Raw genomic sequence first — 23,001 nt, 5'->3', positions numbered from 1 at the left:
TCCCCGCAGCTCTGCTTGGAGGTGGTATAGCGAACTCTCGTGATGGTAGTTGCGGGTTCTGGCAAGCCAGGGAAAAGGATTTTTTGGATAAATGGATAAGGAAGAACCATACCAGGAGCAGCGGTCAGCCTGGGATGAGATTAAAAAGGAAATGGATGCAGTGTTAGGGGACCCAGAGGGATGGGGGTGGCTGAGGAGCCCCCGCTCCTTTGGTACATGGGTAGTGGAAGAAGGTCCCTGCCCATGGGGACTGGATGCCCTCCAGGGAAAGGAGGCACTTCCGTCCACTTGTGAGAGGTTTGAAGTAAGGGCAGCATTATGGGAAGCTGCCAGTAAACTTTCAAGGTTGGTGCTGTTTCAGCAAGGGCTGCTGAAGGGGTGTAGAGTAGTTCGGGTGGTTAAAGATGATTTGGCCCATCAGGGTTTAGAGTCAGAAGCAGAGTTAACAGACCAGCTTTAGAGACAGGAGCTGGGACTTGGTCCTGGGGAAGTGGAGGAAAAAAGAAAAGGTTTCAACCTGAAAAATGGCCGGGTTTCCAGGAGCAGGTAGCGACCCCCACTCTTCTCCCAGAGCCAGAACCTGGGGGGAAGGGTTCCCAACTGTTCCAACCCGGGGAGTCTACTCTTGGTTCAGCGCTAACTATATCCTTTTCTTCTTTTCCTTCTTCTTTCTCTCAGTTTACTTAATTTGCTGCTGGGAGCCTGTACTTTAAACTGACCTGACCGGCTTCAATGGTTTCTTTCCTCCTCTCCCCCTTCTCTCCCCCGGCCTGTCCACACTTTTGTTTTTCTGACGTTTTAGTGCAGGGGACTTTGGATACTTATGTGAAATGTTTTTGGTGGTTTGTTTTGTTTGGGACAAAGTACGATGGAGGTCTGCTGTGTGGAAGCAGAGAAAGAACTGACAGGAAGGAACTGCAATGCATGACAGTTCGTTAGCAAGAGTCAGGCTAACTGTAACCCTAATAACGCGAGATTTGTAGAAGCGAGGATTGTGTGAGGCGGGTGGGAAAGAACTGTGTGAGAAGTTGTTGCGACCTTGTGTAGATAAGGTATAGAAAATATTGCATGTAGGCGAGAGTCAAAACAAGTGAGAAAAATAAGATATCAAGCTGGCCTATGTATAAACAAAATGCAGCTGTTCCTCATTATTATCTGTAATGAAAGGTATAAATGCTTGCTGTAATTGGTTACCTGAGAGAGACCTGCTTAGCTCCCCCCTCTGCGCAACTGTGAGAGAAATAAAGCATCTGACTTGCTGTACCCAAACAAAAAGTGAGAACTGTGTTTTTCTCCGACAGCTGTAGTCCACTGGAATTTTTGGAGGAACAGATCCATGGGCAACCATGGAGACAAATGTTTTACTGCCTTTTGAACAGTCTCAATGTAAAGACAGCACACGTTAAGGCATGTGTGTGGCAATAATTGTACTTGGTGGCTGAGTTGTTAAAAACAAAGTGTGCTACCTTCAAAAACTAAATGTAGGAGTAAGTAATTTAAAAAAGTAAGTAAAAAGTTACAAATACCTTTTGCAAAAATTAATAATACAGGGTTTGGAGGAAAGGAAACATTTGGGAGTTGTGAAAATGGTACAGGTAACAGTTGTGGTGTTACAAAAAGCAAGTTTTTGGTTTAATAATAAAACCCAGTTCTATAAATGTACCTGTATGTGCAATTCTGTGCAATCACATTGGATGGAAGCTTGGTAATTCAATTATACGTGGGGTCAGGAAGAGTGGCTCCTACCACCACGATGCTTCTGTCCCCAGAAGCCTTTACAGCTATTCTGAGAAAAAATGGGCCTTTTCCCACAAAAATGGTCTATAGGGGACTGCTGCAGGCAGCAGGCGGAGAAATAATCTAATCAAATTATTTAACTATTGGGTAACGTGATCAAAATCACTAAAGGAATGTCAGGGGTTTCTATTGGAACTTAACTTGACTGCCCCTGGCTGTCTCTGGTTGTACAAGATGGGAGTGTAATCGGGGTACAGTTGTGTAGAAAAGAATAACCACAGTGCAAGGGATGTTAGGCAAAAATAGTTCTGTGCATGCATAGGAAAAGGAAAAGGGGAGCAATGATGGGAACACTGAGCCTTGGGGGGGCTCTGGGGGATTGGACTGTCGCTTTGGTGGGGGTGCATGAAAACTCTGTGGGCACGGGAAGGTAGTTACACCTTGTGTAAAATTAATATGGCTAATATAATGTTATGGAAATTAAACTATTTCCCAGGACATGTGCGGTGTATATTGGAAAAGAGGAAAAAGAAATGCAAACAAAACATGGTACTTAATTAAAATCCTATTAGGGCTTCAAAAGAAGCCACAATAAATTGTGCTTTCTTTTTCAAATTTCTGTGTGTTTTAAAGCAGAAGATGAAAGTGAAAAGTAATGAGAACTCTGGTGGAAGTGAAATGTGTCCCTTTTAAGACAGTCTCTGAGCTGCTGATCGCTTTGGATCCAGAGGCAAGCCAAGAAAGCCTCTGTGTAAATGCAAATTACCTAACTGATGGGGGAAGAAGAAAACTACCCATAAGTAGCAGCACAAAAAATCTGGAAATAATAAATCCATCTGGTCAGCAAACAAGCTACTAGAAGACTCAGATTATGGCCCTCCAGAAGAGGGAGGTGAAAAAACAAGTCAAGCCTGAAAATAAGGGGGACAGGTTAACCCTAACGGGGGGAGGGGGAGAGTGTACAAAGCCAAAATCTAAAGCTGTCTCTCAGCTATTACCTGAAAATAAACGTAAAGCTTGGTACAGCAAAAAAACTATTGCAAACCTGGTCTGTTGTACAAGAGGGGAAACTGAGGCACGTCACCTCATAAATTTCATAAATGACCAGTGAGTGGGGTAATTCACTAGCCTGACTATAAAACAAAATAAGAACAGCCTAAAGGTAATTCTTCTGTTTTTCCTTCAATTAGCAAGGAAATTTGTAAAAGGAATTGGTATTATTATTAAGCAATAATCTGTCCGCACCAAAGGGGGTAAAAATTGTTTCTTTTGTTTTTCAGACACTCTACAAGCATGCTGGCGCCAGCGAAAGAATAACCCAGAATACTATGAATCTGTGTTTTGCGTTGTTTGTCTGTGGTGTTTGTCTTGTTGCTAGCATGACGTGGGTGGGGGATGGCTTCAAAAGGCTGACAGGGGTGGAAAATGTGTACGAAAACGCAAAATGCTCAACGAGGAGGCCAGCACCTGTGTAACAGCTACCATGGTACCTGAAAATAGAACGGCAACTAAAATGATGCTTGCTAAAAGTTTATCCCAATAAACATCAAATTGTTTGCGCCTTTGAACTTCGGGTATTGTTGCTCTGTTCATGCGAGAAGAACCAGGAGAGTAAAAGGGTAAAAACATAAGCCCCCTAACACGGGGGAGGGGCTGTAGGGAGCTGAGGGTCTTGCTCACCTCTAATGCGTGCAGTCCCTTTGTGATGTCAGGACCCGCCTGGTCCTGGCCCTCTATGATGCGTCACTGGAACAAACAGCCTCTCGGGAGAGATCCAGTGGCAGCACCAGCAGGGAGCCCAGTGTCCAGACCGTCCTCCCCAGCACGAGGATGGGGATCACGCAGAGCTGGTTCCGTGCCTGCTGGGACAGCCCCTGGGTGCTGTACACCTGCGTCCTTCTGGTCCTGGTCATCTGGATGGCCATGGCGACCCAGCACAGGTTCTCCAGGAGAAGCAGGATGGTAGGAGGACACCCCACCCCCCAACTCCCCTGCAGCCATCCTACACTCTCAGCAGAGCTTGCCTGGACACAGCCCCATGGAAGGAAGGGAGGGAGGGTGGCCAGAGGCCCCCTGTTCTGACCAGAGCCCATTGGGCTGGCAGGACACATCCACAGAGAGAGACAGGGCCACAGACTGAGCTCGTGGCTCCATTCATTCGTTGTTCCTTACTGCCCCGACCACCCTAGCTAGCGATGATAGAACATTTGCTGCTACCTAATATAAGACACACCTGTGGCATTTTGTCCCTGCTGGGATCACTCCATATATAGTGATCCAGTAAGAAGAGGCTCTGTTCTTGAATCCTCCAGTTTTCATGAATACTTTAAATTCAGCAAAATCACAAAGAACAAAATGTCGGAAAAGAGCATGCAAATACAGACTTGTTTTGCTCCGATTAAAATGCAGAGCAGCCTCTAATTGGCATTTACAGGTATATTACAAGTTAAAATATTTATTATAAGATCAAATGAATAATTCATTACCTCCAAGCAACAAGTAGGATAGAAAAACCAGGAGTACTTGTGGCACCTTAGAGACTAACAAATTTATTTGAGCATAAGCTTTCGTGGGCTACAGCCCACTTCTTCGGATGCATAGAATGGAACATAATATTGAGGAGATATATATATACACATACAGAGACAGGTGGGAGTTGTCTTACCAACTCTGAGAGGCCAATTAAGTAAGAGAAAAAACTGGGCTATCTTGATTATCACTTCAAAAGGTTTTTTTTCTCTTACACCACTATTTACCTCTCTCCATTCTGAGAAATGGATTATTTATTCCTACCCTTTGTTTTCTATCTTTTAACGAGTTACTGATCCATGAGAGGACCCTCCCTCTTATCCCAGGACAGCTTACTTTGCTTAAGAGCCTTTGGGGAGGGACCTTGTCAAGGGCTTTCTGAAAATCCCAGTATGTCAGTGCACTGCAAGGCCTTCAGTGGCTTTTAAACTTTCCCAATGGGACATCGGAGACATGGTCCAGTTAGCTTGTGTTCAGGGCTAACAAGAACCTGCTGTGAGAAACTCGTTTTAACAATGATGCCCCTGGGCCAGCACAGGTCATAGGTCAAAATGTGTCACTTCAACAACTATGGCATTGGGAGAGCCAAAATAACCACCACACACCACAGGAATGTACTGACTATGACCCCTTACTTCAAATGCACTGTGGCCTAGTGGTTAGAGCACTAGCCGGAACTCAGGAGACTTAAGTGCTAGTCCTGTCTCTGCTACTGTCTTGCTGGGTGACCTTGGGTAAGTCACTGTTCTTCTCTGTGTCTCAGTTTCCTATCTCTAAAAGGGGGCTAATGCTACAGACCTCCTTTGTAAAGTGCTTTGAGATCCACTGACTGAAAGTGTTAGATAAGAGGTAGGGCTTTTTATTATCTCATGATATAGGGTACTTTTCTTAAAGCTCCCACTGCTGGAGTCAAGTGATTTATCTGAGAATCTCAGCTTTTTATTTGATTTGATTTCATTTCATTTTATTTGTTAGCACATTTTAAGCCCTCATGGTTGCAAAGAGAAGCTGGAAAATGTAAATTGAGTGCACCCTAGCGGCTCAGACACCAGAAGGCAAATGAAGAGTTCCCCAGATGATTTTTTTTTAAGATATCGTTATTTTGAAGTCAATCTCATGATTTTGGTGGGGCCCAGCTCATGGTTTTGGAATGCTTGGGCAGGCGATACCATGAAAGTTTTTCTGCACTTGTAACACTAGATTATCACTTCAGGCTGGGAGATTCTGCTTCACAAGTAGGGAAAAACGTCCCTTGCCCAGGGGCTTGAGAGTCATAAAGCTTTGAAAAGACCCAGGGTTTTCCTGGGAAATCTGATGCCCTCTCTCCTGCCTAGTTCTGAGCTCAGCAGCTCAGCCCTCTTGGGCTGTTGCCACATCCTATCTCCTGATGTAAGCACAGGATTCACAGCTCACAGGCTAACGGGAGATTGCAGGAGGGCAGCCCCATTCTGACCTAGAGACGACATCAGCGCCTGCCAGATGCCAGAGCAGCAACCTGCCCTCAGGTGTAGCCTGGACGTAAATATAACATTGCTGCTGATAAAAATGTGCTGATGACACAAAGATTGGCAGAATGGGAAATAACGATGAGGGCAGGGCAGTCATACAGAGAGTTCTGGAGAGTTTGTTTGGCAAATGGGGCCCATTCAAACAAAATGTGATTTCATACAGCCCAACACAGAGTTCTACATCTAGGAACAAGGAGGGCATATTCAGCTTTGGACTGAATGATCTTTAGTTTTGGATCATCTGCAAATCTGGCCACTTCACTGTTTCCCCCCCTTTCCTAGATCATTTATGAATATGTTGACCAACTCTGGTGCCAGTATAGATCCTTGGGGGATGTTGCTATTTATCTCTCTTCCAAAAACTCACCATTTATTCCTACCTTTTGTTTCCCATCTTTAAAACCAGTTACTGGTCCATGAGAAGACCTTCCCTCTTATCCCCTGGCAACTTACTTTGCTTAAGAACTTTTGTGGAGGGATCTTCTTAAAGGCTTTCTGATAGTTCAGGTACACAATATCCACTGGATCGCCCTTGTCCACATGCTTCTTCACCGCTGTGACATTACGCCCTATATTCTTCATAGAAATATTGTTCTATGAATATGGCATAACTAAGGTATGTTTTATGCAAGATGGGTCATGTGAGATATCATTGGAAAGGTTCTGATTTACTGAATGTGATTATCCTATTTGTATGGATGTATCATTTCTGTATCTGAAGTTAGGAGTACGGGCTCTGTATCAATTACAAAAGTGCTTGCACCAGGGGAATGCCCACCAAACAGTGGGCAATCAGCCTGGATGGGCCATTAGGACTTTAAAGATACTAAACTTCCTCCTTCCTGAGAAGTTACTTGGGATGCTGCTTTGACACTGCAGGGTCATGTGATCATGTCACCTGGTACTGGACATCATTTTGGACTGGTGGTATTTTTCCACTAGGAGGGAGTTGGGGGTGGGGGTCACACTGGGAGACAAAGGATTCCTGTCACATCCAAATCCTATTGAAGGCTTGGAAGTGAGTTAATCTAGGTTCTTCTCCACCACCTCCCTGCCCAAAAAGGAAGACTGCTGAAAACACTGGGAGAAACAAAGGAACTAAACTGAGGGGGAGGAGGGCGGGGGCTGAGCCCAGGGGGAAAGATCTAGCCTGTGAAAGGAATACCTGGATATTTAAGCTGCAATCAGTGCAGTTTACCTTCAAGAAACTTTGCAACCTGCACAAAACAACATTTAGGGTGAGAATGTGCTACTATTAACCAAGTATCAGAAGAAGTGAGGTTCTTACCCATGAAAGCTCATGCTCCCAATACTTCTGTTTGTCTTAAAGGTGCCACAGGACCCTCTGTTGCTTTCTACTATTAACCAGTTAATTTAGCGTATTAAGCAACAGCACTTCTATTCCTTTGTCAAATGGCATCTCGGCAGCCTCGGGGGCGGGGGGGGGAGAGAGCTGGATCAATGTTCACATTGGACTCCCTGACCCCATCAGTACCCAGGCTGGGCTGGGGAAGCTAATGATCCAACCAACAGACCAAATTCATTGATGAATCCTGGTCATGTGCCACTTGCGGCACGTTGTGCAGACGCTAAGAAGCAGCAGCAGCAGCCTCAAATGTTAGATTGCAGCTTTCTCCAGCCTCCGGGTCAGATGTCACCCCTACCTGCAGGACTAGCCTAGTGCTGGCCACCAGAACCAGCACCACTCACACAAATGGTCCTGAGGATGATCCTAAGGTCGCCATCAAGAGCCCATCAGTGCTCAGCAGCTCCCAGGCCAATGGGCTGAACTCATGCCAAACTGGGTTTTTTGGGGTATAAAACAGCTGCCGTTTAAGGATGATATAGGAGTTCTATCCGCACTTCTTTGGGAGGATTTGCATAACGCATTCATGGCTTCACCACTAAGGAGTAGCATGGCCATCCCAAATGCATGCAGAGAAAACCCCTCTCTCATGCATTCCCTAAATATGTATATATAGGAAACACTGCTGTCCAGATGTCGGATTTCTCCCCCAAGCTCTGAATTCGGTGCATGGTATATGTGGTTAGTTGCATACCCTGCAGTCCTTAAACCTGCAGAGTTTTAGAAGCTCTCTCCTGAAATGCTTCTAAACTCTGCAGGCTCCTGGTACCAGAAATCCCTGTTCCTCCAACCCCTGGACTATCCCAGTGACCCCTGCTATGGGTTGTGCTGTGTGTCCTATATTGGCTGCATCATAGGAAAGCACAATCCCTATCCATGATGCCTCCTAGTGCAATACTCTCCCACAAGGAAAAACTCCCCCCTGGCCCCACATGGCAATCACCTCTGGCTCATTGTTATCCCCGTTTTATTGGAGTTCTCTTATAACCCTGCTGCTTTCTCTGTGTGTGGCAGGCTTCTCCCAGGAAGACGAGGCACAGGGATGAAAGGAAGAAACCGAAAGGTAAGCAGCCCCTGACCCCACAGCTGCGGTGGCAGACTCGGGCCCCACGCAAAGCAGAGAAATAGGGTCTATTCCCCCTCCTGCCTCCCCCCTTCCTGTGAAGGCACATTCATGCCCACAGTCGTGCAGAGGCGCTGGCTGGGGCTCTGTTCACAGGCTGCCCTGAAATCTGGGGCTCTGGGGCGCTAGGAAGCAGAGGGTGCCCAAGCAGCTCAACGTCTCCTTTATGTCTCACTTCTGGCAGGTTTTGGACGCTGTGAGGACGAGTTGGAGGAGGCTTGTGCATCCCTAGAGGCCTGGTAAGCAATGCCCCCCTACATAAATCTGCAGTGGGTCAGTCCCCTCCTCTCGCGTCATGCAGCTCAACCCCCCACCCAGGGACAGTAGCCCTAGTAATCCCTCCCCTGCCCCGACCTATAGACCAGGCAAGCAACTATTCTCCTTAGAATCATGAAATTCTTTCCCACCCAGCAGAAGTTGCCATCTCTAATCCACCCCCATGCATCGTACAATGGGTCATTCCCTCCTTGAGCATCATGCGGCTCATTTAGCCTGGGAAGGGGGCGGTAGATTGTGTTGTCTGGACTGGACCATCCTCCCCTCCCAAGAGGGCGAGAAAATGTTTGATGGGAGCAGCCCCGTGCACACCAGGGAAGTGAGGTGGAGAGTTCAGGAGGCAGGCTGGCTTTTCTGGTACGGTGAGTAGGATCTGGCAGCACCTGTGTAATGGTCCCACCCCCACCTCCAGTCCCCCAGCATGGGTTCCCAGTGGGATTTGAACCCTGGACCTTCAGCTCTGCAGCATAAAGCACCCCTTAGAGCCTGCACTCAGCTACCTGCTCTCGCTGTTCCACAGCCTCGGCAAGCTCCTGGAGCAGCTCCCACCCTCAGGATCGCTGAGAGGAGGCTAGAGTACGTGGCCAGACACCTGGATGAAGTTCTGATACCGTAAGGCAACAGCACAGGAGGCACCAGACTGGGGTCTGGGTGGGAGGGAATAGTGCATGGAGAGAGGAGGGAGCAGGGAAAACCAGACACTCCAGGATCCTAAAATAACAGGGGAAAAGTCACTTAGGCTACGTCTACACTACGGGGGGAATCGATTTCAGATACGCAAATTCAGCTACGGGACTAGCATAGCCGAATTCGACGTATCTGATCCGACTTACCCCGTTGTGATGACAGCGGCAAATCGACCGCCGCGGCTCCCCCATCGACAGCACTTACTCCTACCTGAGCTGGTGGAGTACGTGCATCGATTCGGGGATCCATTATCGCGTCCCGACGAGACGCGATAAATCGATCCCTGAGAGATCGATTTCTACCCGCCGATCCGGGCGGGTAGTGAGGACAAGCCTAAAAGGATTTAGTTTCCAAGGTGAGATACCAGTGACAGTGAGGTGAGGGATTATCAGAAATTAAATGCAGAGACCACAAGCTGGGTTGTGAGTAGGATCAAATCCTTCTGTCCGGCAATATCTCCCAGCAGGCGACTGTCTAGAACCTGCCCCTGCTCCCTGCTCTGTTTGAAAGAAACAGCAATCAGATGACACCCTGAGATGGGGTTTCCACCCCACACAGGACTGGAAGGGGCTAAGGTGGCCAGGCAGACCCATTAATTCCACATGGTGTCCCTGGAGGAAGAGCCAGGGAGCAGGGAATTGATGTCAAGCAGGCTCAGCTGGGCAGGAATAGGCGGGGCCCATAAAGCCAGGAAGCTGGCAACAGACAGGGGCTGCTGCTGGGAAAGGGCAGCCCCTCCCTGGGCAGAGGGGGACGTGTTTGGAGCTGGTGCACCCAGAGCAAGGAGGGGAACCAGGAGTGGCAGGAAGCAGTCCAGGGAAGTAGCAGGGAAGGCTGGGAGAGGAAAGCCCAGAACTGCTGGGTTGAGGGTCCCTGGCCTGGAATCCGGTGTAAAGTTCTTTTTTGACCCCTGTTTATGGTCTTGGCCTTCACAACATGCTCTGGCAAGGGTTACACACACATGCTCATCTTCCTCACCCAAACCAATTTTTGTTAGCTAATCTTTCTATTAAAATAGCACTAGGTCCCTAATCATGCTGAAGGCCCCATTGTGCTAGGTGCTGCACATGTGCGTGTGACGAAGGGGTTATCGTTATAGATCAAATGAGTGCCAGCTCCCCCTCTCAGTCCTTCGTCAGCCAGTTGATTTCCTTGTGTCAGAGTGTGGTGTGCCATGCATGCCTAGGCACTGCCCCATTGCAGTACAGTTGGAAGGCTGTGCCCAAGCCCCGCCTTTGCTCAGCAGGGCCATGTCCCATCTGTCTCTGTCTGCTCTCTCCCACAGGCCAACTGTGATGACATCTGCGGCCAGCCAGTTCTCCTCTATGGAATCCATCCCCTCTTCCCTCTGGAGTCACAGCTCCTTTTCCCTGGGAGAAGCCTCCGTGACTCGGTCAGAGCCTCTCTGCCGCACAAGGGAGATCATGCCTGTCGCGGGCTAGGAAGGATCCACTCATCCCATCCAAGCCCAGCCTCTCCCCAGGCCTCCTGCCCACAGCAGACGAGACCGGCGAGAGCAGATCACCCCCCAGAAGCCCCACATGGCTCTTCTGCCTCCGGCTCCACAAACAAAACACCTGAGATCCGACACCAGCCCTCAGCGTGCCCAGGAGATCCAGGAACCATGCGTCTGCCCCTCGGGATCCCTGCCTCAAAAGGCCCACGGGATCATGGCATCCCGTGATGCCATCCTGGCCACGGTTGTGCCCACGGCAGTGGTCAAGCTGCAGGATCACTTGGCTCAGAAATGCTCGGAGATCCAAATGCAGGCGTTTCCTAAGATGGTGAGAGAGTCTCACAGAAATGCTCCCCTCGTGAGAGAGACTGCCCTGCCTGGGCCACTCTGCCCCCCTAGGGAGCCAGGCAAGCGCAGCACAGCGGAATTGCCAACGATGGGACAACAGCCTGCTCACCCCATCGAACTCCATATAAGGCGTGACCATCTCGTCATGCAGCGGGGGCTGCTCACCCTGGACCCAGAGCCCCCGGCAAAGCTGCCTCACGCCGTCCCAGCCAGGGGAGCTAGGGTGGAGTTCAGTGAGATGGAGACCGATTTCCTGCTCAATGAGGTCAGGGAGAAGTTGGACTGGCACACGCAGCGGAAGAAGCTGCAGCAGGAGTGGGGTTTGCCGGATGCCCTGTGGAAATCCCGGGGGGCTTTCCTACCCCCGGTTCCCAAGCTGTCTTCCCTGAAGGCAAAGCACGAGGTTGAGGTGGTTCCCATCCTTGAGGAGCTGCTCTTCCTTGGGAGGGACGTTAAAAAGCAGCTGGAGGTCCACATTACAAAGATGCAAGTGCAGCAAAGATCGGAACTGCCCATGAGGATCCAGGATTCCCTGAGGAGGTTCATGTCTCCTTCCCCAGAGGAGAGAGGCCGGCTCTCTCACCCTACCTGCGGGGGCATCGTGACTCCGTACCGGTCACCATTTCAGCTGCATTCCAAGAAGGCTCGGTCTATTCAGTTGCCTCTAAGGGCCCCCAGTCAGAGGTGGCTGGAGGATGTACATGCCCTACCCACCTACAGAAGGCAGCAAATGGCCAGGTCTTACTCCTGGAAGCATCCTGGGGCAGCAGCATCGAAAGGGCAAGAAACGCCAGACCAACTATCTGCTGAGCTGCACGGTCTTCGAGACATCACGGCTCCACACGGGTTCGATGGAACTGTGAATTCAAAGCTCTCCAGGGACCAGCCACCAATCAGAGTTTGCAAGAAGTGCGATAAGGTTCGACGGAAGAGACCAGCTGGCTCTGCAGGTTCTGACTTGCCCAGAATTCCACAGCAATGGACTCCAGGAGACTCTACAGCATCATCCAACCTCAACAAGATGCCAGTGGTGTGGCTCCTTCCAGCAGACGGGAGCAAGACGCAGGATGGAATGGGGAAGATGGCTCCCACCAAGCAACCAAAGATGGTGTCCATTGCTACGAGTACAACAGGACTTTCGCAAGCTGGGGAGAAAGCAACTGGGAGTCCTGACGGTTCTCCTCCAAAGCCAGCAAAGGCTTCCAGAGCTAGGACACCATCCCCTTCAAGGAGCAAATATCCAGTTCTCAAATGGATCTTAATGTGTCTCAAGAAAACCTTCGCCAAACTTCAAAACAAAGCGAAGTCCCAAATGTCCAAGGACTCTCGTTTAAGAAGACCTGGTACTAAATTTACAAAGCCACCCTTTTGGAAGGCAAGGGCCTCCAAGGGTGTCTTGTAGTAGTATAAAGCCCTACCGTCAACCTTGCCCCTTGACCCCTTAAGCCCCGACCGCCTGTCACCGGAAGTCCCACCCATGGGGGTATTACTTCCGGGGTCAAGGCGGAAACATGACCAGAAGCAAAGTGTGTCATGTGACCTCTATAAGAACTCCTCCCACTGCCCTCTAACAATCAGGATGGGTTTCGCCCGCATAGGCCTGCCCCGAGAGGAGATTTGACCAATATGGGGAAGTTCCAGGGCGGGGTGACCCATCCAGAAAGGGTTCATGTGACCCCTCTAAGAACTCCTCCCACTGCCCTCTACCAATCAGAATGGGTTTCGCCCACATAGGCCTGCCCCGAGAGGAGATTTGACCAATATGGGGAAGTTCCAGGGCGGGGTGACCCATCCGGAAAGTGTTCATGTGATCCCTCTAAGAACTCCTCTCACCACCCTCTACCAATCATGATGGGTTTCGGTTGCATAGGACTGCTCCGAGAGGAGATTTGACCAATCGGGGATGTTCCAGGGTGGGGTGACCCGTCCGGAAGTGGATAATGTGACCTCTCTAAGAACTCCTCCCACCATCCTCTACCAATCGCGATGGGTTTCGGTCGTATAGGACCGCCCCGAGAGCAGATTTGACCAATTGGGGGTGTTCTAGGGTGGGGTGACCCGCCCAGAAGAGGGTCATGTGACCCCTCTAAAAACTCCTCCCAGTGCCCTCTGCCAATCAGAGTGCAGCACCATCACCCCATAAATCACAGTGCTGGGGCAGAAGAGGCCATCTTTTACCAGGAACGCATGCTTTAGAAATCGTGGAAACATGGACTCCTTCACCACCCCCGTGAGAACTTCGGACTTTGTTTTAGCCCCGAGGGCCTTTGACCATCCACGGAGAAAGCGCTACATCAGCGACAGTTCCGAGGAGGAGGAGGGAGCGACCGAGGAGGGCCCTTTGGCCCAGCCGTTGATGGATACACCGGAACCTGAAACCCAACTGCTTGGGAGACACCCCGATGAGCGTGGTGGCCTCTTGTCGTCCATCCCCCTGGAGGAGGAAGGCAGACACAGCTCAGGGGAGTCACCGGAGGACAAGGTGAATGGACAAGACGTCGCTCAGGTAAATGAATTATTAAGAAGTGATGGTTGATGATGGGGTATAATGGGGTTAGGAATCGGGGGGGGGGGCGGGGGGTTTGTGTAAATTTAAAAACAAGCAGTGGGAATTTACACTGTTTCTTTTCTGAAAATCTCTCAACAGCTCGACGATGCCTTTCTAGAGGAGCAGGAGGCCCTGGACAGCGTTGCATCAAGCAGCGAAGATGAACTGGGCCCACCTTGGTTTTGCTCAACGCCGATACAAATTGTTGAAGAGGACTCCGAGGATGACGGCTATGAGGAGTTTAGGAGGAGGCTTGGCATGGAACTAACTGAGCCAGTGCCATGTCGTGAGCATAAAAAAAGTCTTGCGAACTATTGTACGCGTTGCTGTTTATGCTGTCCTTAATCACTGCCTTAGGGAAAAGCTTTTTGAAGATTGTGAGGGCTGTGTTATAGATGCGCCAGCCCAACGGCACCATGACTGTGTGACTTGGACTTCAGTGGATATAAACTGCAAGCTCCGGGGCTGTGTGCTGAGCTGTGTTTGGAAATCCTATTAAACACTGTTATTGCCATAGGTTATGCTATGCAATGTCCGTGCCTAACCCAAGAACATTTAGCGCCGGGGGGACCTTGATAAAAAACAAGCCCCAAGACATTCATTGAGATCTGCAAAGGGCCCCCACTTCGAATGGACACTGTAAGAGGCCCTACAGAAAAATGTATTTGAACTAAAAGAAAAAAAAAGAAAAGAAAAGCAGCCCAGTTGTGCAGACAACTTATTCCCCCAGCCCAGCCCACAAAAGGGAATGCTAGGGAGGGGTGAGCCAATCAACCTGCTGACTATTTTGAAACAAAGAGTTAGGATGGTATAAAAACCTCAGGGAGCTTGGAGCCTGTCTCTTCCAACAGAAACGCTCTTGAATTGCTGCTGGACTGCAAGAGGAGGTATGCGCCCTGTTTTCAACTCTGAAAATAGATATTCTATAATGCCATTCTTTGGCCATGCCGTCTTAGTAAATAATGGTGCCTGGCTTTATTGCAGTGTGATCTGTTTAGCATGGAACCAGGAACTTTAAGCTGCATTTCACCACCAGGCCAAGGTAAAAACCATTTTAACTATAGATGTGCTTAATACTGTTAAATTAAAAAAAAAAACCTTCAGGTATTGCACAGGTTGTATAGGGATTTGGGGGTAATCCTAACTTAACATTTTTGCTTGTTCTTTAACCTGAAGGCCCAAACACACATGGCAGGGGTGCTGGTGGTGGTGGTGGACAGAACAACCATGTGCCTTTTAAATGCATGTGGTTTTATTGAAAAGTATTTTCAATGGCTTTTAAAAGCAGTTTGGTTTTTATTTTGCAAAATGAGATGTCTTTTTAAAAAATGTTTGTGGTTTTGTTTTTTAAAGTGGTAGAAATACATTCAAAACCTGTGTTTGTTATACAGCCTGAAATGGATGATTTTGTTTTAAAGCTTTGACTTTTCAAATAGAAAAACACCCTAACGAATATTTTATTTTTTTAAGTTACAAGACAGTTTCATGTGTTTTATAATGTTGTTTGCTTCACAGTACGGTCAAAACACGAGAGGGCAAACAAGCTCAAAAGAAAAAGGAAAGAGACAGCTGAAAAGGAAAATTCACCAGCATCAATGACTGATGGATGGACGAAGCCCAGTAAATATATTTTGCTTATTTGTTTGGTTGTTTCATGAGGTTTTGTATTTTAAGTAAATCCATAGGTGTGGGTGAGAAAGATGGTAAAGTTCAGTTTCGTAAAATGTTTTTTCTCCCCCTCATAGGCACGGGCAGCTTTCCTGACAATGCTGTAGTCGAAGCTACAGGGACACCTGCACCAGAACCGCCAAAGAACCAGGAATCTGCTTTGAGACCTTTAACAACGCTAATACAAAACAGCACAAGCAGGAGCGCCTCCAGCTTTTCTTCCGCCCTAGACGGCAGAAGGTTCCGCCCCGAAATGCCGCCCCCCCCACAGAGGCGGCAGAAGGTCCTGCTGCTGAAATACCGCCGCGGTCGCCGGCCCCCAAATTGTAGCGCCCTAGGCGACCATCTAGGTCGCCTAATGGGTTGCGCCGGCCCTGAGCACAAGGGTGCAGATGAAGCGTCAGGGCAGTCCAAACCTCATATACGTCAAACCCAAGGACAAAACAAAAGACTCTGGTAAAGACCAACCACACAAACATAACTCCAGTTCCTCAGCGGCCACCACCACACCAAGCCCTGAGAAAACTGAGCAAAAACACACACATTCACAAACCCGGAATACGCGCTCTAGGGGTTGTGAATAAAAAACAAAGGACTGACAAACCATTCTCCCAACACCGTAAGCTCTTCACAGTTCCCCCATATTCTAGTATTTGGGAAAAGTATGATGCTTCATACAGAAAACTGATGAAGATTTGGGGAAAATATGAGGCTTTGTTCAGAATACTGGTGGTTGCTATATTCTCAGGGGTCTAAAAGAAAGGAGAGCTGGAAACCACGTCAAAAATGCAAAAGCTCTGGCAGGTGACTTTTCAAAAAATGCTTAAATTTTTCCAAAAGGGGGCTCTGAGCAGGCGTGACTAGCCGTGGAAAGGGGCCTGGGTAAAAAAGGCACACTCAAGGGTACACGTCAGCTCAGGTGTAAACAAAACGGGGGACAGCTCTTGGTGGACAAACAAATGGCGGCCAAAAAGTTCCAGGCCAAGGTCTCAGTAAAAATTTTAAAAAAGGCTAAAGAGGTAATGAGGAAAAAAACCAAAAAGAGATGCCCCCTACTGGAGGCTCTCAAACTGGCTTGTCTGAAAATGGGGAGGTGGAACCCGACTCTCACGCAGAGTCTGGTTTAGAAAATTCCCCAGAGGGCTCTCTAGAAGGTCCCCGTCTGCTCCTGATAACCCTTATGGAGGCCCCTCGGAGTCTGACTCTCAAATAGCATCTGATGTAGAAGATGCCGCTGACGGTCCCATAGAGGAACCCCCAAGTAACCCTGAAAATGCAGAGGTGTATATGGAGAGAGTGAGAAGTTGGCAACGTGAATTACCTAGATTTGGGGGGTCGGTGTATTGTGAGGAATTTCATTTTGTCAATCCTGAGTGAATAAATTCAGCTCAGCAGGTTGTTGAAGCCATACACAGGGGAATACAGTTAGTTCTAGACGACGTTAATGGTGATTATGATGATTATGTTCAGTTACATTTAGAGAGCCGAAATTTAACTAACCCTTTGTTTTCAGTCAGAAGAACTAGGGATGAGCTGTCTGCTGAGGATTTCTTAACTCAGGCCTCAAAGCTGCTACAGAGCAATAGAGAGTTGCATCTCGATGGGACGTTTCGTCTCGTTGTGACAGTTGTAAAAAACAGGGGTGGGGGCGCTCGTAGAGTTTTAAATTCTATCCGCGGTAGTCAAATCCTCCATAAAAAGAGACAATGCTTAGTAGACCTGATTTACACTGGTACCAATCTGTGTTTTGTGGGTGGGCTTTTGGCCGTTATGTCCGACCATAAACCTATGGACGCGGAATTGTTAGCGGGGACGAGAAAGTTGCAGGAGAAACTGGGGTGGTCAGATCAAAAAAAAGTTCTGCTCAGTGACGTAGCAACGTTTGAACAGCATTTAGGAGTCAATATACAGGTGGTGCTGTATGCGGCGAAAGGTGGATGGGGCTTTTTTAAAACGTGGGGCCCAGTGTACCCCAAGACTTTTTTCATCCTGTTGCACGATGAGCATTACTATGTGGTTCTGGATGTGAAAAAGTTGTTTGGTGTGAAAAATTATTGTGAGTTTTGCCACATGGCGTACAGTCACGACCACTCTTACAGGTATCGTTGCCGCCTCTGTTTGAGCGTAACATGCTTGGACAGCATGGGCGTGCAGCTGAGGTGTCCTAGCTGTAGACTGTATTGTCGAGCCAAAGAGTGTTTAGACGGACACGTCGACTGTGCATCGAAGAAACAAGTCGAATGCCTGTCTAAAACTTTGTGTGATAAGTGTCAGTCTTATGTGGACAAGCGGCACAGGTGTAAAGGGAGGCGCTGTAAGCAGTGTCAGGGTTTGATCGCTGGTGATGTAGACAGTCACCTGTGTTTTATGGACAGTCTTAGAAAGCCCAAATCATCAGAAAAGTACCTTTTTTTATGATTTTGAATGCACGCAGGAGACTGGGTTGCACACGTCCAATTACATTTTTGTTATGTCCCTAAAGCTGGGAAAATCCTGGGAATTTTAGGGCGACGAGTGTCTTTCTATGTTTGTTGAGATCTTTATTGGCAAAGAGTTCCGGGACTACACGTTCCTAGCGCACAGTTCCAAAGGTTACGATGCGTACTTCATCGTTAGACAGTTACTGAAGGAAAAGATGTGCCTAGAACTGATCACTCAGGGTACCTCTTGGGGCCAGATTCACCGAAGGGCTTAAGTGCCTAACTGATGGTTTAGGCACCTAACTGCCAGAATCAGGCCCCACTGGGATTCCCAACCCCCCGCCCAGCTGATGCTCACCACTGCAGGGTCCTAAACTCACTTGAAAGTCATTTATAACAAGAGGGTCCTAGAAGAAGGGTTTAAAACTGCCCTACGGCTTTTAAAAATGGATACGAGGTGGAAACACCCCTTTTCTGCAATTCTCGCGGGGCCTAGCAACTGTGGGAAAAGTTACTTTATAAAAAATGTGTTGGATAATGCCAAACAACCACTGTCTGTTATGCTTGAGAATATTGTGTGGTGTTACAGTTGTTGGCAACCTCTGTATAAAGAACTGCTCTGTAAATATCCCTTTATCAATTTTGTGGAGGGGCTGCCCGATGCTTTTGACAATGACCGTTTGTTTCCTACCAATCAAGTAAATATGATTATCAGAGACGATCTGATGAACTCTGCTTGTGAAATCGAGAAAGCTTTTACCAAGTATGTGCATCACAGAAACCTGAGCATTATGTTTATAGTTCAAAACGTATTTTGTCAGGGGGAAAAGAGTCACACGATTAACCTAAACGCAAAAACCCCAGGGATAAATTACAAATCGCTACGCTCACTTGGCAAATGTACCCCTGCAAAGCTGAATTGTTTCTAGAAGCTTTTGAGGATGCTACCAAAAGACCTTATGGCTACCTGGTGGTGGATTTAAATGCTTCCACACCAGAAGCTTATAGAGTAAGAACTGGTGTTTTCCCTCCAGACTGGCTGGTGGTTTATTCTTTGAAAAGAAGAACAGCCGGGTATAAAAAGAGATGAACTATTGGCAGGCCTCTTTGTAACAGCTGGGGTTGCTGACCGAAAACATGTCTAGCTGTGTAAAAAGAAACCTGGTCCTTTTAAAATTACTTAGCAAATCGTCCCCGCAGCAAAGGAGGGCTATACTATGTTCGGCCTCTGACGATTTAGTAGCGGCCATCTCAGAAATAGCGCTCAAGCTCCCAACTTCCCTGGGGGTGTAATAGAGTTTCTTTAACAGAGTTGCCTAGACATGACTTTTACTGGTACCGTCTTTTACTAACACAAATATGAAAGGGGACACATTCATATTGACACATTTAAATAAATACGTTTTATTAATCGCCTGGTTTAACACGACCTTTTACAGCCGCCTGTAAAAATGGACTCCATAAGGAAGTCTGAGCTGGTTCATTCTTCCATTTTGTCCTTTTCCAGATTTTCGTTTTGATATCTGTCTCATATCATGCATCAGCTGTTTTTGCTTATGTATATTTACTCATACGGGGGTACCGATGTGTAACTTCTCAAAGGCCTCTAGAAAGGCATCGTCGAGCTGTTGAGAGATTTTCAGAAAAGAAAGTAAGCACCCCACTGCTTGTTTTTAGATTTACACAACCCGCTGGTTCCTAACCCCATTACACCCCATCATCAACTGTCACTTCTTAATCATTCATTTACCTGAGCGATGTCTTTTCCATTCACCTTGTCCTCCGGTGACTCCCCCGAGCTGTGTTCACCTTCCTCCTCCATGGGGGTGGATGACAAGAGGCCACCACACTCATCGGAGTGTCTCACAAGCAGTTGGGTTTCAGGTTCCGGCGTATCCATCAACTGCTGGGCCAAAAGGCTCCCCTCGGTCGCTCCCTCCTCCTCCTCGGAACTGTCGCTGATGTAGCGCTTTCTCCAAGGATGGTCAAAGGCCCTCGGGGCTAAAACAAAGTCCAAAGTTCTCACGGGGGTGGTGAAGGAGTCCATGTTTCCACGATTTCTAAAGCACGCGTTCTTGGTAAAAGATGGTCTTTTCTGCCCTGGTGCTGGGACTTATGGGGTGATGGTGCTGCACTCTGATTGGCAGAGGGCGCTGGGAGGAGTTTTTAAAGGGGTCACACGACCCTCTTCTGGGCGGGTCACCCCGCCCTGGAACACCCCCGATTGGTCAAATCTGCTCTCGGGGTGGTCCTATGCGACCGAAACCCATCACGATTGGTAGAGGGCGGTGGGAGGAGTTCTTAGAGAGGTCACATTATCCACTTCCGGATGGGTCACCCCGCCCCGGGTCACCCCCGATTGGTCAAATCTGCTCTCGGGGCAGTCCTATGTGGCTGAAACCCCTCCTGATTGGTAGAAGGAAGTGGGAGGAGTTCTTAGAGGGGTCACATGACACACTTTGCTTCCGGTCATGTGTCCGCCATGAACCCAGAAGTAATACCCCCCCATGGGTGGGACTTCAGGTGACAGGTGGTCGGCGCTTAAGGGGTCAAGGGGTGGGGTTTAAGGGGCCAAGGGGAGGTGTTACGGTTTGATTGAAGGTGGGGTCCTTATACTACTTCCGTTTTCCATACTACTGAATCCCACCCTGCCAGCATGCCCACTAACAGAAGGGGCCCACAAATTCCACCATCTCCCTAGCATCCAGTGGGCACGATCAACACAGCTCTGTGTCAAGGCATCACGCATCCTCCATGGCCTGCCACACCCCTGCTAGTCCAGTCCAAACAATGCACCTGGAGAGTGATGGCCTTGAACACACAACTCTCAGTCCTGACGTGCAACTGCCCTCTGCCCCTCTCCGCTGAGCTCTGCTGCTGCATCCCGCTCTGCTCGGCTCTGCAGCACCCTTGGCGACTCTAGACCTGCGCAGGGGACAGATCATCTTGCCGAACTGCCTGGTATTTTTTATGATGAGAACGAACCTCAGGACCGTTGCCCTGAAACCCTAGTCACACATACACCTGCTCAGGCTATAATCAATCCAGTCTCAGTTCCACCCGCGTCATTCGCCTTTCTTTCTTGAGTGGAAGAGTTTGTTCCTGTAATTGAAGATTTGTGGTCCATGGATTAACTATGGAGTTAAATTAACTGCAGATAATTTAAATCACCCACTTACATTTTCTGGTCCTCTGAATATCCCGACAGAAACCCGGAGCGGATAGGAATGGCTTTTGCTACATTTCATCCCAGGGTTTATCAGTTTTATTGGTTTTAGACTGTTTGGCATTTCCTGCCATTAATCAAGTTCCTCTCGAACCTACTGCTCTGCAGATCCATTCATAATGCTCCATGGATGGATACACAGGCGGCATCACACTCGTTAGCCACCCACTTACCTGTGGCAGTTGGAAATGGGGGCCATGACCCTGAGCTCCAGAAATGCAGCCCTTGAGGAGGGAAAGGAGCAGCTCCTCCGCTATTCAGAGGAAAACAATAAAATCTAATAGATACTTAATCTGGTCTGATGTGCTTTGTGCAACAGAGGACAGCAGTGCATGTCCATACACAGTCCCCTGGAGATGTAGGGCTGGGGATCATTGTTTGACATGGCTGACTATGAATGGATTGCAATTAGGACTGGGTGGATTGGGTCTTGTTACAAGATTTGCCCATTACTTTGGGGTATGCTCATTTATTCGGGTTACTCTTCTGGGGAAGGGGATTCTGTAATTCTATCAGTGTACTGTTTGTGTCATTTGTGTTTTTATATGGAGCTCTACTTCTCCCTTCTGCAAGTCTCCTCCCAATGGAGCTATCCTGCAGGACCTAGGTTCCCCAGGGCTGGGTTTCTCCAGCCCCAGAACCGGATGAACACACACACCCACCCACACATACATTAACAAAGCAAGTCTGAGCCGACGGGTCAATCAGCACTATCAAGCTGACCCCTTATATGTCTCTGGACTCTCTGGGCTGGATGAAGCAGCACTTTCAAGCTGTCCCCCCTTATATGCCCCTCGGCTCCATGGACTGGGTCAAGCAGCACTTTCAAGCTGTTACCCTTATGTGTCCCAGATTCAGCACGTCCCTATCCCGAATCTCACAACACAATTGCACTGGCAGTAACCTACTTGATGAGCAAACCCCACAGTATTTTGGGCGTTGCAGGGTGTGACGGGTTGGATCACAGAAACCCCCTTAGGAGCTGCCACCTAATATACCAGGACTACCCCTGCTCCTGTTTTCCCTGCCAGCTCAGGACTCCAGCACCCTGTCTTGCTGAGCCAGACACTCCCGTCTGCTCCAACACAGACCCAGGGTCTGAATCATTTGTCCCAGAGCTGCAAGTTTACCTGAAAACAGCTCACAGAAGTGTGCTTGTCTTTAGCACTCAGATGCCCAACTCCCAATGGGGTCTAAACCCAGATAAATCCGTTTTACCCTGCATAGGGCTTATGCAGGGCAAACTCATAAATTGTTCGCCCTCTATAACACTGATAGAGAGAGATGCACAGTTGTTTGCTCCCCCAGGTATTAATACATACTCTGAGTAAATTACTAAATAAAAAGTGATTTTATTAAATACAGAAAATAGGATTTAAGTGGTTCCAAGTAGTAACAGACAGAACAAAGTAAGTCACCAAGCAAAATAAAATAAAATGTGCAAATCTATGTATAATCAAACTGAAAACAGATAATCTCACCCTCGGAGATGCTTTAGTAAGGTTTTTTTCGGACTGGACTTCTTCCAGGCCTGGGCACAATTCTTTCCTCTGGTACAGCTCTTGTTGCAGCTCAGGTGATAGCTAGGGGATTCTTCATGATGGCTCCTCTCCCCTCTGTTTTCTTCCACCCCTTTATATATCTTTTGCATAAGGCGGGAACCCTTTGTCCGTCTGGGTTTCCACCCCCCCTCACTGGAAAAGCACCAGGTTAAAGATGGATTCCAGTTCAGTTGACATGATCACATGTCACTGCAAGACTTCATTGCCCACTTGCCAGCACACACGTATACAGGAAGACTAACAGGTAAACACAGCCATTTGCAGACAATGGTCCTTGTTAATGGGAGTCGTCAAGATTCCAAACCTTCATTAATGGCCCATACTTTACATAATTACAATAGGCCCTCAGAGTTATGTTTTATATTTCTAGTTTTAGATACAAGAGTGGTATATTTCTACAAATAGGATGATCACACTCAGTAGATTATGAGCTTTGTAATGATACCTTACAAGAGACCTTTTGCACGAAGCATATCCCAGTCGCATTATATTCACTTATTATCAAATCATTATAAAACTATCCCAGTTACATTATATTCACTTATTA

The 23,001-nt window shown here is 48.1% G+C and overlaps 1 long non-coding RNA gene across 1 annotated transcript; it reads left to right on the top strand.

The window, feature by feature from the left end:
- Window positions 1-2,389: 2,389 nt before the first annotated feature.
- Window positions 2,390-3,309, top strand: LOC128843658 (uncharacterized). The gene is made up of 2 exons (XR_008446325.1): window positions 2,390-2,629; window positions 3,018-3,309. It is a non-coding gene; the product is annotated as an uncharacterized LOC128843658 (long non-coding RNA).
- The last annotated feature ends 19,692 nt before the right edge of the window (window positions 3,310-23,001 follow it).

Source organism: Malaclemys terrapin, chromosome 9 (genome assembly GCF_027887155.1).
Source record: "Malaclemys terrapin pileata isolate rMalTer1 chromosome 9, rMalTer1.hap1, whole genome shotgun sequence".
NCBI classification, from domain to species: Eukaryota; Metazoa; Chordata; order Testudines; family Emydidae; genus Malaclemys; species Malaclemys terrapin.
This window is presented reverse-complemented; position numbering and strand designations above follow the sequence as displayed.